This window comes from Mixophyes fleayi, chromosome 2 (assembly GCF_038048845.1).
Source record: "Mixophyes fleayi isolate aMixFle1 chromosome 2, aMixFle1.hap1, whole genome shotgun sequence".
NCBI lineage: Eukaryota > Metazoa > Chordata > Amphibia > Anura > Limnodynastidae > Mixophyes > Mixophyes fleayi.
In genome coordinates, this window is record NC_134403.1 from 97,401,380 (window position 1) to 97,415,099 (window position 13,720).

General features: G+C 40.3%; 1 protein-coding gene across 3 annotated transcripts in view; it reads left to right on the plus strand.

Moving 5' to 3' along the window:
* The first annotated feature begins 4,158 nt into the window (after positions 1–4,158).
* ENOX1 (ecto-NOX disulfide-thiol exchanger 1) overlaps positions 4,159–13,720 on the plus strand; it is a 398,268-nt gene continuing 388,706 nt past the window's right edge. For all 3 annotated transcript variants that reach the window (XM_075199754.1, XM_075199753.1, XM_075199757.1), the window contains exon 1: positions 4,159–4,399. The gene's annotated coding sequence lies outside the window, so the exon portion shown is untranslated. The remainder of the gene's footprint in view (positions 4,400–13,720) is intronic.

The window sequence follows — 13,720 nt, forward strand, 5'->3', positions numbered from 1 at the left end:
TTACAGCCGCAGTTATACGCTTTGCAATAGGGTGACTACTATCGTATTTTGTGGTCATGGCAAACGACTGTTGGACGGTCAATTGTTTTGTGAAAGACTTAGCGGTCTTACGACTTCCCCTCTGGGAAGATGACCGACTAACAGCAGCAACAGCAGCAGTGGCAGTAGTAGGCGTACCGCTGCAGGATTCCTCGGATGAATCCCGTATTGAGGAGGACTCAGTCTGGCTGCTGACTTGGGCTGCAGGACTGAATCTGATGGAGATTGTGGAGGAAGTTGACGAGGAGGGTGTTGCTGGTGTGTATCCAACTGGACCACGGGATTTAGGTGTCCCTGTACCGATGAGGGTCCTAGCCCCAGTTCCTGAACTAACCACTGAACTATGAAGGTTATTCAGGTGACGTATAAGGGAGGATGTTCCTAGGTGGGCAAGATCCTTACCCCTGCTTATTTGAGCTTTACATAAGCTACATATGGCCATACATTGGTTGTCTGGATTTGGATAAAAATAACTCCAGACCGAAGAGGTGCATTTTTTGGTCTCCTGACCAGGCATGACGATGGGCTTTTTCATCCCATGGACATCAGCTGTTTCCCCCCCTGGTGCCTCATTTACAATAACCACATCACCATCCTCATCATCAAGTTCCTCCACAGCGCCAGCTACATCATCAATAGCCTCCTCCCGAGCCACCTCTTCCCGTACAGTGATGGGAAGGTCAGGCTTGACAACCACCAACATCCTTGGACTCGCCTTGTGGATTTGTGATAATTTCTGTTTAGAAGGCAGAGTTGTTTGCTGTTTTGTTGCTGACAGCATAACTCTCTTCAATTTTTGTAGGGGGGGGAGGAGGAGGAGGGCTAAGATCCGTGGGTGAAGCTGAACCACTAGTCATGAACACGGGCCAGGGCCTAAGCCGTTACTTGCCACTCCGTGTCGTAAATGGCATATTGGCAACTTTACGTTTCTCCTCAGATGATTTTAAGTTTCTCTTTTTGCTACTTTTTCTTAACTTGGGCTTTTTGGATTTTACATGCCCGGTACTACGAGATTGGGCATCGGGCTTGGAAGACGACGTTGATGGCATTTCATCGTCTATGTCATGACTAGTGGCAGCAGCTTCAGCATTAGGAGGAAGTGGGTCTTGATCTTTCCCTACTTTATCCTCCAAATTTTTGGTCTCCATTATATGTAGCACAAGATACTGCAGAATGTGTGAACTTGGTAATATTGCAGTACCAATGGACTTATACTGCTGGATTGGTTTTGCAAATTTGGTTATAATTATTATATATTTTATTTTTTTTAAATTTTTTATTTTTTTTTACTTTTTTTTATTTTTAAAAAACTTGGGAATAGTGGGGAAATAACTATGCCCTTAGAAGCACAGAGCACAGGACACAGCACCACTGGACTGAACAGGACACGGCACAGGACCCAGCAGCACTACGGAACTCAGCAGGACAGAGCACAGGACACAGCACCACTGGACTGATACTGCAGAATGTGTGAACTTTGTAATATTGCAGTACCAATGGACTTATACTGCTGGATTGGTTTTGCAAATTTGGTTATAATTATTATATATTTTTTTTTTTTTTTTAAATTTTTTATTTTTTTTTACTTTTTTTTTATTTTTTAAAAACTTGGGAATAATGGGGAAATAACTATGCCCTTAGAAGCACAGAGCACAGGACACAGCACCACTGGACTGAACAGGACACGGCACAGAACCCAGCAGCACTACGGAACTCAGCAGGACAGAGCACAGGACACAGCACCACTGGACTGATACTGCAGAATGTGTAAACTTTGTAATATTGCAGTACCACTGGACTTTTACTGCTGAATGTGTGAACTTGGTAATATTGCAGTACCAATGGGCTTATACTGCAGGATTGGTTGTGCAAATTTTGTGGTAATTAAAAAAAATTAAAGTAGTTTTTGGTATTTTTAAAAAAAAACTTTTTTTTATTTTTTTAAACACAGGGGAATATTGGGGAAATAACTATGCCCTTAGAAGCACAGAGCACAGGACACAGCACCACTGGACTGAACAGGACACAGCACAGGACCCAGCAGCACCACTGACCTCAGAAGGACAGAGCACAGCACACAGCACCACTGGACTGATACTGCAGAACACAGCACAGCACAGCACAGCACAGCACAGAACTAAACAGCACAGCACAGAACTAAACAGCACAGCACGAGATCTACCAGGACAGAGGACCACCTAAGACACCCTCCCTCTACCCTGATCAATGCTCGAGTGAAGATGGCGGCGACTAGCGGGGAATTTATAGGATCCGAGTATCGCGAGATCCGACAACGGGATTATGAGTCAGAGCCTCAGTTTCACATTTGAATTTGGCGCCAATACCCGGATCTGTCTCGGATCCGACTCGGATCCGCAACGTTCGGGTGGGCTCGGATTTCATAAATCCGAGTGCGCTCATCCCTAGTTTAAACCAGCTCAAACATGTTTGAACCTGTTCACCTTGCGTGAATTTAGTTACAATTTTTCAGTTTAGAAATTTATTGCAAATTTCTAAATAGCGGATTCCCCAAAAAACCAAAATGTTTTGTGAACCACTATGAAACAAATTCGAGCATCCCTTTTTTAGATTTGATATACTGGCAGCACGGTGGCTTAGTGGTTAGCACATCTGCACATTAGCACATCTGCCTCAGAGCACTGTGGAGTTTGTATGTTCTCCCCTGGTTTGCGTGGGTTTCCTCCGGGTGCTCTGGTTTCCCCCACACTCCAAAAACATACTACTAGGCTAATTGGCAGCTACCAAATTGACCCTAATCTCTCTCTCTGTATGTTAGGGAATTTAGACTAATGACTCCAATGAGGCGGGGACTGATGCGAGTGAGTTCTCTGTACAGCGCTATAGAATTAGAAGAAATATATAAATAGATGATGATGATATAACTGTAAAAATGTAAGACTTTTTTAATTATTATTTAAATTATTAATAGTTTTTTATATGGCGCCTACATATTCCACAGCGCTTTACAGTCCCTACCCCAGTGGAGCTTACAATCTATTTTCCCTACCACAAAGACACACATAATAGAGATAATTTTGTCAGAAGCCAATTAACCTACCAGTATGTCTTTGAAATTAAGGAGGAAACCAGAGAACCCAGAGGAAACCCATGAAAACACGGGGAGAAGACACAAACCCAGGACCACAGCAATCAAATGACCCCAGCTCTGTGAGGCACCAATGTGCCACCAAAAAGTTATTCTTATTACAAATAAAAAGTACATTTATGTTGATGACAAAAATATAAAGCATCAAATGTATATATTCTGATTTCAGTGATGCACTGATTTTCAAATTGCGCTCTTGTGCCAAGCATCCATCTGCAAAACAAAACAAAGTATGTTTGCAATTTCAATTAGTCAGCAGCACACACAAAATATAATTGATGCAAATGTTTCACCTACCCAACTAAGGAGTAGATTTACTAAAGAGGCAGCCTGCCCAGATCGCCCCCCTCTGGATCCGATGATGGCTCAAACTGCATACTGTTTGAGCTATTTTGCTATTCAGAACATAAGAGGAGGTACGATTGACTTATTAAATATTGAGGCAATCATTTATTAAAGGGGCAAAACTAAATTTATAATTATCTTATTTAATTTTTTAATTATATTATTTCAGCTTCAAACTGACCTATGGAAAACGCAGCTGTTTCAACCACTAAACAGCAGGCAAAGTGCAGTAGCTTGAAACCTATTAAAAAACCACCTTTAGTATATCAAACCCTTAGTGTCTCTTGCACAAGTCTTTTAGTTTTGTTTTTTTTTAAATAGAGCAGGTGGTAATAAGATATTTAAGCAGCATGTAAACCCCCAAGTTGTAATTTATCAGCAGGGGTGACTATAAATGTGGACAAGTACATCTTCCAGTATGGCAAACACAGTGATTCACATGTATGAAATAATTAAAAAATCTGTTCAAATCCCTTTCATGTCAGAAGCAAGGCTGAGCATGGCTTTCAGTGAGTGCTCTATTAGTGAAGAATGATGTGCAATCCCTTGGAGTGTGACAGGTCTCACATCCTGCAGCATCTCTGATAGGCGGCTGCCTTGGTAGTCCAGCCCAGGCTTTTTGACTTTCACTTTACGTTTTCCAGCAGCAGCAGGCTCTTTCTCCTCCTCCCCTGGCTGGTATTGTTTATGAGTGGCTCTTGATCGTGTTTCCCTCAGCCGGCACATCTCTCTCTCTCTCGCTCTGTTGTCTCACTGCCTGGCTGCTCCCAGGCTCCCCGCCACGGGGCGTCAGTCTGCAGCATCTCAAGCTCTCAGGGGTCAGGACACGCTCCTGTCTTCAGGCACCGAGAGGAGAGAAGAGGAGGAGGGCACAGGACTGGCACAAAGGTAGGAGTGACAGCAGCATCCCCCCCGTACCCATCTGTCTGTACCTATGGCTTCCCTCCGGTTCTCAGTCCTAGAGGCTCTGATACCGCGGTGCAATAAGCCGGTGCCCACTACCGTTCCCAATTCACCCAGCATCACCCAGATCGCGCTTCCCCAGCCCTGGTGTCTGCACGTCTGTGCTGCCGCCCTACTAGCAGAGGAGAAAGTTTTATATGCCTCGTGTATAGCTGCAGCTACAGAGCCCATCTCCTTTGTCTTGTCCCCCCGATCACCGGGATAGTTTCCTAGTTGGCAAGTGGCAAATATGTGGCTGCCCAGCTGTCATCTCTTCTGCCCAACACGTGTGGGGTTCGGGATTGGCAGCAGAATAGATGGGCACCATGCCACAGGCTTCCTCTCAGGACTGTCCATCCTAGTGCTCACACCCACTTTTATCTCTAATTTCTTTGTAGTCATGGGACAAAGACTTCTGGATTCACTCAAAGCCTATATGCAGAAATAAGTGTGCACAATATTAAACTAATTCTCTGTATGTAGCTGTCTTCATTCTTGTGGCATTCTTTAATGCTGCACATTTGTCTGCTGGGAATCATAAGAGTCCAAAGATGGACCGACCTGCTGCATCCGTGTTGCTATTGTCAGGAGGTTTAAGATTCAGCTCTATTATCTGTTGACAGCTGTGAAGTGTCCGGTTAGTCAGTGCTATGCCAAATTATATACTTAAACCTCTAGTGTGTAAGAAGAGGACAGTGATTGGCATAGATGTCAGTGCTACTTTCTTATCTTTGCTGTTGCTTTGTTATTCCTCTGCTGAGAAACGATCACTGCCTGTTTGTTATTACTTGTGTGGGTGCTACAGACCCCCTTTTAACCTTGTTATGAGGCTGTACTGTGTGCCTTGACCCTGTAGAATAGATGACTATTATAGCGGAATCCCTGTCTGTAACACAAAGCATCTTCTAAACACCAGGGTTCTAATTACCAATAGCAGTAAAACTTACTTAAACTGCAGATGCATAGGCTTTCACAGAATGAAATATCTGCTAGGATAAAATTAGAATGCTGTCATTGTAAAAAAGAAAGTTGGTTGATGTTACTTGACTTGTTTTTAAGAATTAGATGTAAGTTTGGAATATATAGTGCATTACTAATTAGTCTTTTGTGTTACTGTTAACAATCAGATAGTTACTTAGTCACTGCCTCCTTGGAAATCTGTTCCCACTCTTTATACGCTATAAAATATGCATATCCTACTTAATGCTGCATGTTGAATGCCACCTAATTGCCTGTGTGTCTCAGCATTGTTCTCTGTTCATATCGCCACTTTAATAAGGTTAGTAAGTCTTTGTACTCTTGTTCCTTCTGCTAGAAATGCATTTGCTATCAATCAGTGAACTACTTACTATATGAAATACCTCAGTGCTTAAATTTTTACATCAAGCACATTGAGAATTTTGTTGAGGGGGAGGTGCAGACCTCATTCATTTAATCTATCTGTTGATGTTTAATATGAAAACCTAGCATAATAATGGAATTATGTTCAATTATGGAGTGTAAAAGGCACAAAGCAAAGTGAGCAAATAAATAAGGAAATTACAAATCAAGAGGGAAATGGGCAAAAAACCAAAACATATAATATGAAAGAAGGATGTGCTTAACTATTAGGTACTGTAGTAACTTGGAATAGATGCTTATGTGTGATGGAATGGAATAGAGACAAATACTGTGAATGTGGTAATTGATCCAGACATCCCCAAATGCTATAATGTAAAATATTACACTATGGTGTTTTACATTGTTTACATAATCATAACAATTCTTCTTGAAATGCTGTTAAAATAAATTATGTTTGTAAATGAGTTTGCAGTATACTTGTGTATTCTAAACCACTTTGAGAAACAGTTTGTTCTGATCTGGAATGTTATGATATTTTTATAATTTCTAGTTGCATGTGATACTTGTGAATTTCAAAGTTATATATGTTTAGCAATTTAGCTTATGTATATTTATTGTTGGAGTTTTAAATGATATATTAGCTGTGTTTGATTTGACAAATAATTCTGTTGTGTTAGTTTGTCAGCTACTGCCAAATTCAAGTTTTAAACTGGAGACAATTTTGACAGAACAACTCAGAGCAAATTGATGCACTTTATTTAGCACGTGTTCACTTGCTTTTACCCCTAACCCAAACTTTGGTTCACATCACGGTATGCATAAAGTTGCGCTTGGGCAATCTTCTACCCTCTTTTCATAATTTAATTTCTTGACCAATAAGTCATTAATAAACACTGTAATGTAAAGGGGGGGGGGGAATGGGGCTGTTTTTAAGTTGTGTGTAATAATTGAGGGGCTATAATAAATATATTGCTATGTAATGTCATGCAGTAAACTAGGTGCATGTTCACATTTGATCAGAACTGGATTAAGACCTCTAGGAAAGGTACTGGTTTGGGCTCCCTTTCCCGCCCCATTTGTCAAAAAAACAAAAACATAAAACCAGGTTAAGTTAAATCTGAGCCCTAGACAGGAGCCTTGGAGGTAAATTTATCAAGCTGCGGGTTTGAAAAAGTGGAGATGCTGTCTGTAGCAACCAATCAGATGCTAGTTATCATTTATTTAGTACATTCTACAAAATGACAGCTTGAATCTGATTGGTTGCTCTAGGAAACATCTTCATTTTTTTCAAACCTGCAGCTTGATAAATTTACCCCTTGGTTGCTTACTGAATGATTCGGCTATGCCTTGGGTGTGAACATGGCAGCCACTGAAAATAATCACAGAGGGTCACTTCTGAGGAGCATGGCCTTTTGGGCCCGGACTAAAAGCACCATTTATTACCAGCCTTATAGCTCCTGTAAAGGTAAATGCTACTTCACCTCATGTTAATGTATATCCAAAAGGAGGAGTATACTAAACGTAAAATCACTTGTCGGACTGTAACTCTTAATTACAGGTGATGATTCAACACGTCATGTTTGGCTCTCGTCTTCATGCTTCTGGTTGCGAGGAGCAACTGCAGACTGACATTGAGGTATTAAAGTTGTCACAGGTCCCTTTCCATAGTGACGGTAAAACACACTACAAGAGTGGTCAAACACAATTCAGTCACTGCCTACAGTAACACTTTGCAATCGGAAGCATTATGAAGAGGAAAACATACTGGGTACTATATTGGATCACAACCGGCCCCTCAGGGTTGCTGGGATTAATTATTTAATATAAGGGTGGGTGGCTTTTTTTTTTTATTCATTTGTAGGCTTGTTATTATACTTCTCCCATTAGGGAGAATATCTCTAAAGTATAGTGTCATTGCCACTTCCACTAAGTCTTCCACCGTCTTGCTGCATGAAGCCCAGTAGAGCGACATAAAAGCAAACACTTAGTGTGCCTCACAGTTAGAGGGAGGAAAAAGCTTTTGCGCTGTTGCATTGTGCTGCACAGTACTAAATGACTCCAAATGCCCTAATATCCATTAGGGCACAATGGAAACAGACCAGGAAAAGTATATCATAACCCATAACAACCAATCTGATCATGTTTTTTCCTTTCTTTTCTAGTGCAGTTTAGAGAACAAAAGTGAATGTTTGGTTGCTATGGGTTTCATCACCTTTTTATGATGTACCCCATTATCTTCGCATCCATTACATTTTTGTCATGGATTGAAAGTAAACCAGAGCTATAAAGCATTAGGAAACAATATTATTTTAGTGACAAGTAAGCGTGTAAATATATTTTAGATAACGGAATAAAATTAAAGAAAATATATAATTTGTTTCTAATTTAAGGTACTTCCAACAGCAACCACTCCATTTATAACGATGCTGGAAAATAGGAAGCATATGCTGCTCATTTCTTCAACATTATTTTTCAAGTTTATTGTATTTTCCGTTTAGAAATGCTAATAATTGAATAATATTTAGTAGAGAAGTTTACAAACGTGTGCTTCACACAAACCCGAAAAATAAAACGTAATATTATACCAAGGGGCTTATTTACTATTAATTGACAATGACAGATGTCTTACAAGGGCAATTTACTATTCGTCATGTCTGCACAGCGCGTCCGATAGGAGGCTGTCCCTGCGATGACTTTTTGCTAAAGACAACTCTGGGATCTGACCCACAGTCTTTACTGCACATGTGCGGTCCTAAGTCATTCACATTACTTAAATGCATGGGAGAGCAGGAAGATCCCTCTGATGCAATGCTCTCCCCGTTGGATTGAATGACTAACGTCATCTTCAGTTGTTGTTAGCCATCGGGTCAAGGCTTTTTGGACCTCTATACATTTGCCCACACCGCAGCCCCCATTGAGTATTATGGGGACTGCTGAATTGTGTGGCAATTTGCCGAATGCAGGAGATACCCCCGACTATTGTTAAATGGCCACTTTACTTAAAAATTCTGTTTCCACGTGGTTTAGGGTGTGATGAAAAGAGAGAACATAAAATTGTTTTTTTGTACTATTTACAGATGCTGCATAATAGATTCCATATTGTATAAATAATCCCATGCCTCAAGATCAATTATTTAAATCTAGGTTTTGCAATTGGTACAAATTGGAGTAGACCTTTTGCCTTGTGTAAGAAATTGGACACATTGGAAGTTATGTGGTAAATGCATTGGAAGTGGTACAATGTGTTGTTGCTTATAATACACAAGTGGTAGTACTGAAGTAATCACAGGCCTAAGCACCAGTTATAATAGAAATTATCGCCATTAATATATATATCATGCCTGTAGAGGATTGTCAAGAGAAACGTCAGGTATGCGTTTTATAAAGTCACAATTGTCTCATCAGGGAATTGCAGCGATTCAGCTGTCATGAGGTGCTGGTTCTCCCCTTTCATGATACACCATACTTGTCAACTTTTGTATTCTCAAGGTCAAGTGGCAAGAGCAGGGGAGGGGGACATAACGCACCAATTCATGGAATTTTTGGCCCCACCACGAGATTCCACAATCGCTACATTTCTCCACAAATTGTGTCATTGAGTCACATTGTCCCACCTACTTTACATGAAGGTGAGTGGGATCCAGGAGAAATACTTGCTATCCCAGGGGTCTGGGAGAGTTACCCGGAATTTGGGAGTCTCCTGGTCATTCTGGGAGGGTAGGCAAGTAAGTAAAACACCCCTAAGCATACCATCGCTTCTGCACACTGCGTTTTTCCATCAGACATCGCACATTCTCAAAAAACTTCAAGAAAATAAAACAAAAATGGTCCTCAGTAACTAGATACATACTCTTATTGCTAGATTAACATTGGAACATGTCCTTTTTAAAAATAAATAAATAAAATTGCTTATTAGTGAAGGGGTTTTATATTTGCTTTCTTGGTAGCATCGCCATTTGGCATCTAGTGTGATTCTGTGAAAGGTGTTTTTCTTGACACTGCTGGCAGAAGTACATGACTGCAATTATGCAATTATTTGCACAGTAGTCCCCATTGAATGAGTCACATGCCTGTTTTGTTTCCATGTCATTTTTGAGTTCTGTTCAGAGTACAAAGTTGTTGCTAAAGAGAGGGTAGCAGGAGAAGGCTAATTTTAATTTTGCAGAATATTTATCTGGCTCTAAAAACATTATCTTAAATAAGCTTAATTATAGAAGTTATTTACTGCAGAAGCTACTGACCGTGAGCAGTGAAACTTGGCTGCCACATTGGTGATCTGTTAACATTTTCAGTGCCAATTTATTAGTGCTTTCCCAATGCCATGTATTAGTTACTGTATATTTGGCTACAGTATAAGAATTTGAATATTTGTCCTATGTTTTATTTTTGTCTCTGTTCCTCCCAGATGTGCTAATTTCATATCACTATGTTCCATTATTTCATTACTGGAGTAGATTCCAGTATCTGTTCTTATCCTGTGTGCTACATAAGCTAAATATATTAAAAAGTGTTTCATGGTAAAATCCAAAACACAGCTCTCCTACAGGTTAATTAATCATCTTATGTAATAACTTTAACCATGTTAAAAATAACCTTATATTGTATTCAACTCTCACATTTAGGGTAGTATTGCATGTGTTTGGAGTTTGCCCAGGTCAAAAACACTTAGGGATATATATAAAACATTCACACAGAAAAGCTAACATTTTATAGATGTCCCCAGGATAGCACCTTGTGTTCTCCTGTGGAATAAGTGCCTTATTAGTACCAGATTTGCTTCCGTGCTACTTACCTTTTTTAAATATCTTGCTGCAGTCCTGCCAATAAGCTCCACCCCATCCCTTTTTTTTAAATGAGCCCACCCCCTTTTATAGCCAAGATGCTTGGAGCGTGGAAAATGTTAATTTCCATGGCACTCTGTTTCATAAGTGTGGCAACCTACTGAATGACTTCATTTGGGCAGCATCGTGTCTAAGTGGTTAGGGGGTCATGATTTCAATTCCCAACCATGGCCTTATCTGTGTGGAGTTTGTATGTTCTCCCCGTGTTTGCGTGGGTTTCCTCCAGGTGCTCCGGTTTCCTCCCACACTCCAAAAACATACTGGTAGGTTAATTGGCTGCTATCAAAATTGACCCTAGTCTGTGTCTGTCTGTCTGTGTGTGTATATGTTAGGGAATTTAGACTGTAGGCTCCAATGGGGCAGGGACTGATGTGAATGAGTTCTCTGTACAGCGCTGCGGAATCAGTGACGCTATATAAATAAAAATGGTGATGATGATGATTTCCAAAATGTTGTTTTAAATGCCCTGTACAGTGCTGCTGGGATGTTACAGCACAGCTGCCGCACTTTCTATGGCTCCACAGCCGCCTGCTGTCCTGCACACTGCATAGCCTAAGGGGTTTTGGCAGAATTTGCTTGCACATGTGCAACCCTCTGATAAACGTTCTGTCTATCAGCATTATTTTTATGTTGCATGTAAAAATGCTATTGCATTTACTTTATATCATAATTCTCTTCTACACACTTTCCAATATAACACATTTTACCCAGTATACAATTGCCTCATGACATTTTTCACTAATGTCCAGGATTAGTTCCCTGAACTCAATCAATTGAAAAAATAAAAATAAAATCTATATTAAAATACACACAATTAATGTGTCTTGTTGTGATCTGTCAATCATCTGGATTGTTTCGTAGCCAAGAACTTGTTTCCAGAATGTTCTAGACCTCATTCCACTGTAAAGTGTTTGTAATGAATCGCAGTATACACCTGGTTAGATAATTAAAGCCCTCTGTTTTGGAGTACAGTGCAGCAACAGATCTATACTGGGACCATCAGAATATATTTAGCTAGCATTTCTTGGAAACTATGATGGGGGATCTCCACTGCTTACATGAAATATATTTATTACTGGGAAGATTTACAGTAAGAGCGGCATAATAAAAAATAAGCATCGCATTTAGTTTTATGTAGTTAACAATACAATATATACTGTAAGTACATTTGCTGTCATTTTTTTTTCGGCCTTCGTCTGTGATTACACCTATTAATGCAATTAAAATTATTGCAGCAATTGGCTTGAGCCCAAAAATGTGTTTGTCTGAGTGTTGAAAATTAATTATCAACTCAGAATTATGTATTTAAGTTATTTATTTTTTACTGTTACTGCAACAATAATGTGGGAAGAGAAAATGAGTATTATCGCCAGGGTTATACAAGTGTATGTTCATATGGTTGAATTAAAAAGTTTAATCAACCAAAAAACACTATTACTTGATCTAAGTGGAGCGATTTGCTGAATTCTCATGAATAATGGTTGAACCAATGGCTGCCTCCGCTGGGTGTATGTGAGTCTTGCCATGGTGGTCTTCGGAGGATGGGGTGGGACATTTTCCACCCCCTCCCCCTCATAAGAATTATTTTTTTAGCAAATTATCGCCAGGGTTATACAAGTGTATGTTCATATGGTTGAATTAAAAAGTTTAATCAACCAAAAAACACTATTACTTGATCTAAGTGGAGCGATTTGCTGAATTCTCATGAATAATGGTTGAACCAATGGCTGCCTCCGCTGGGTGTATGTGAGTCTTGCCATGGTGGTCTTCGGAGGATGGGGTGGGACATTTTCCACCCCCTCCCCCTCATAAGAATTATTTTTTTAGCAAAATAAAAAGCAGGGAACATTCCCTTCCCCAGTAATATGTCTATCGTAGAAATACTGCCATATAAGTTTACTGCTGACATATTATATATCTCAGTTGAAGAAGCAGTACATAGTAATATAGTCTGTACTCAGTAATCCCTGCTTATGCTTTCTGCTTTCTCTGACTAGCTGCATGCCTCTTGCCAATTTGAAATCGGTGGAATGTGACCGACATCATTCTAGGTATCGCTACTGCCACCATGCCCCGGGTCTAGCATAGAAGAATAAAAAAAATAATTATTTATTCGATTATTTTTTTTTAATGTTGCTCCCAGGCTGTACCCAGCCCTGGGCCACAGAGGAGCACTGGATGGCCACTAGTATACCTGTACATGTAGCGGCAGCTCTTCCTGAGCATGTGATTGGTCAGGTGCCAGTATGCCTTTTTTCAGTCATGGACTTCCAGTGCATGAGATGTTCCATCCCATGTTATTGTCCAGGCAGTCCTATTTAAGATATTAAGGAGTCTATTTATCTTAGGGAGTAGAGACCTAAGCCTAGAGACTTCTCCCTGTTTACCAAGCCCCAAAGCCAAGAATAGCTATTGCCGGGTATCGCTGGCGATTGCCTGTGCCAGTCACCTCTGGCAAAGCATGGAAAGCCTGTTTAAGAAGCATCGCAACTGTACCTGAATCGCTGCAATGCACTGATTGCAATTGTCATCTCAGGATAGCGATTGCAGCAGCGATAGAAGGGCAAAAATTATTTAATAAGGAAAAAAGCATTTTTTCCCTTGTTTTATTTTTTATTATTCAACCTTTTCTTTGAATGTGAGACCTGGCTGCCAGTGTAGTGCGATGTGTGTCCTAGCAATCCCGGGTCACACAGGCACAGAAGGGACCTTGACTGGCTAGCGAAGAGGTTATTCTCTATCGCAGCGATAGAAAATATCTTCTGTCACTGCTTTGTGTAGTAATCCATGGGTGGCTGAGCACAAGGGGTAACAACCCTTTTAAGACAACTATGGTCTGTGTGTGTTACAGAATTCATCATTATCATCTATTTATATAGCGCCACTAATTCTGCAGAGCTGAACAGAGAACTCACTCACATCAGTCCTTGCTCCATAAGCGCTTACAGCCTAAATTCCCTAACATACATATGCACAGACTAGGGTCAATTTAATAGCAGCCAATTAACCTACTAGTATATTTTTGGAGTGTGGGAGGAAACCGGAGCTTACATAAATGTCTGTGTCTTTTTAGCAATGCACATGA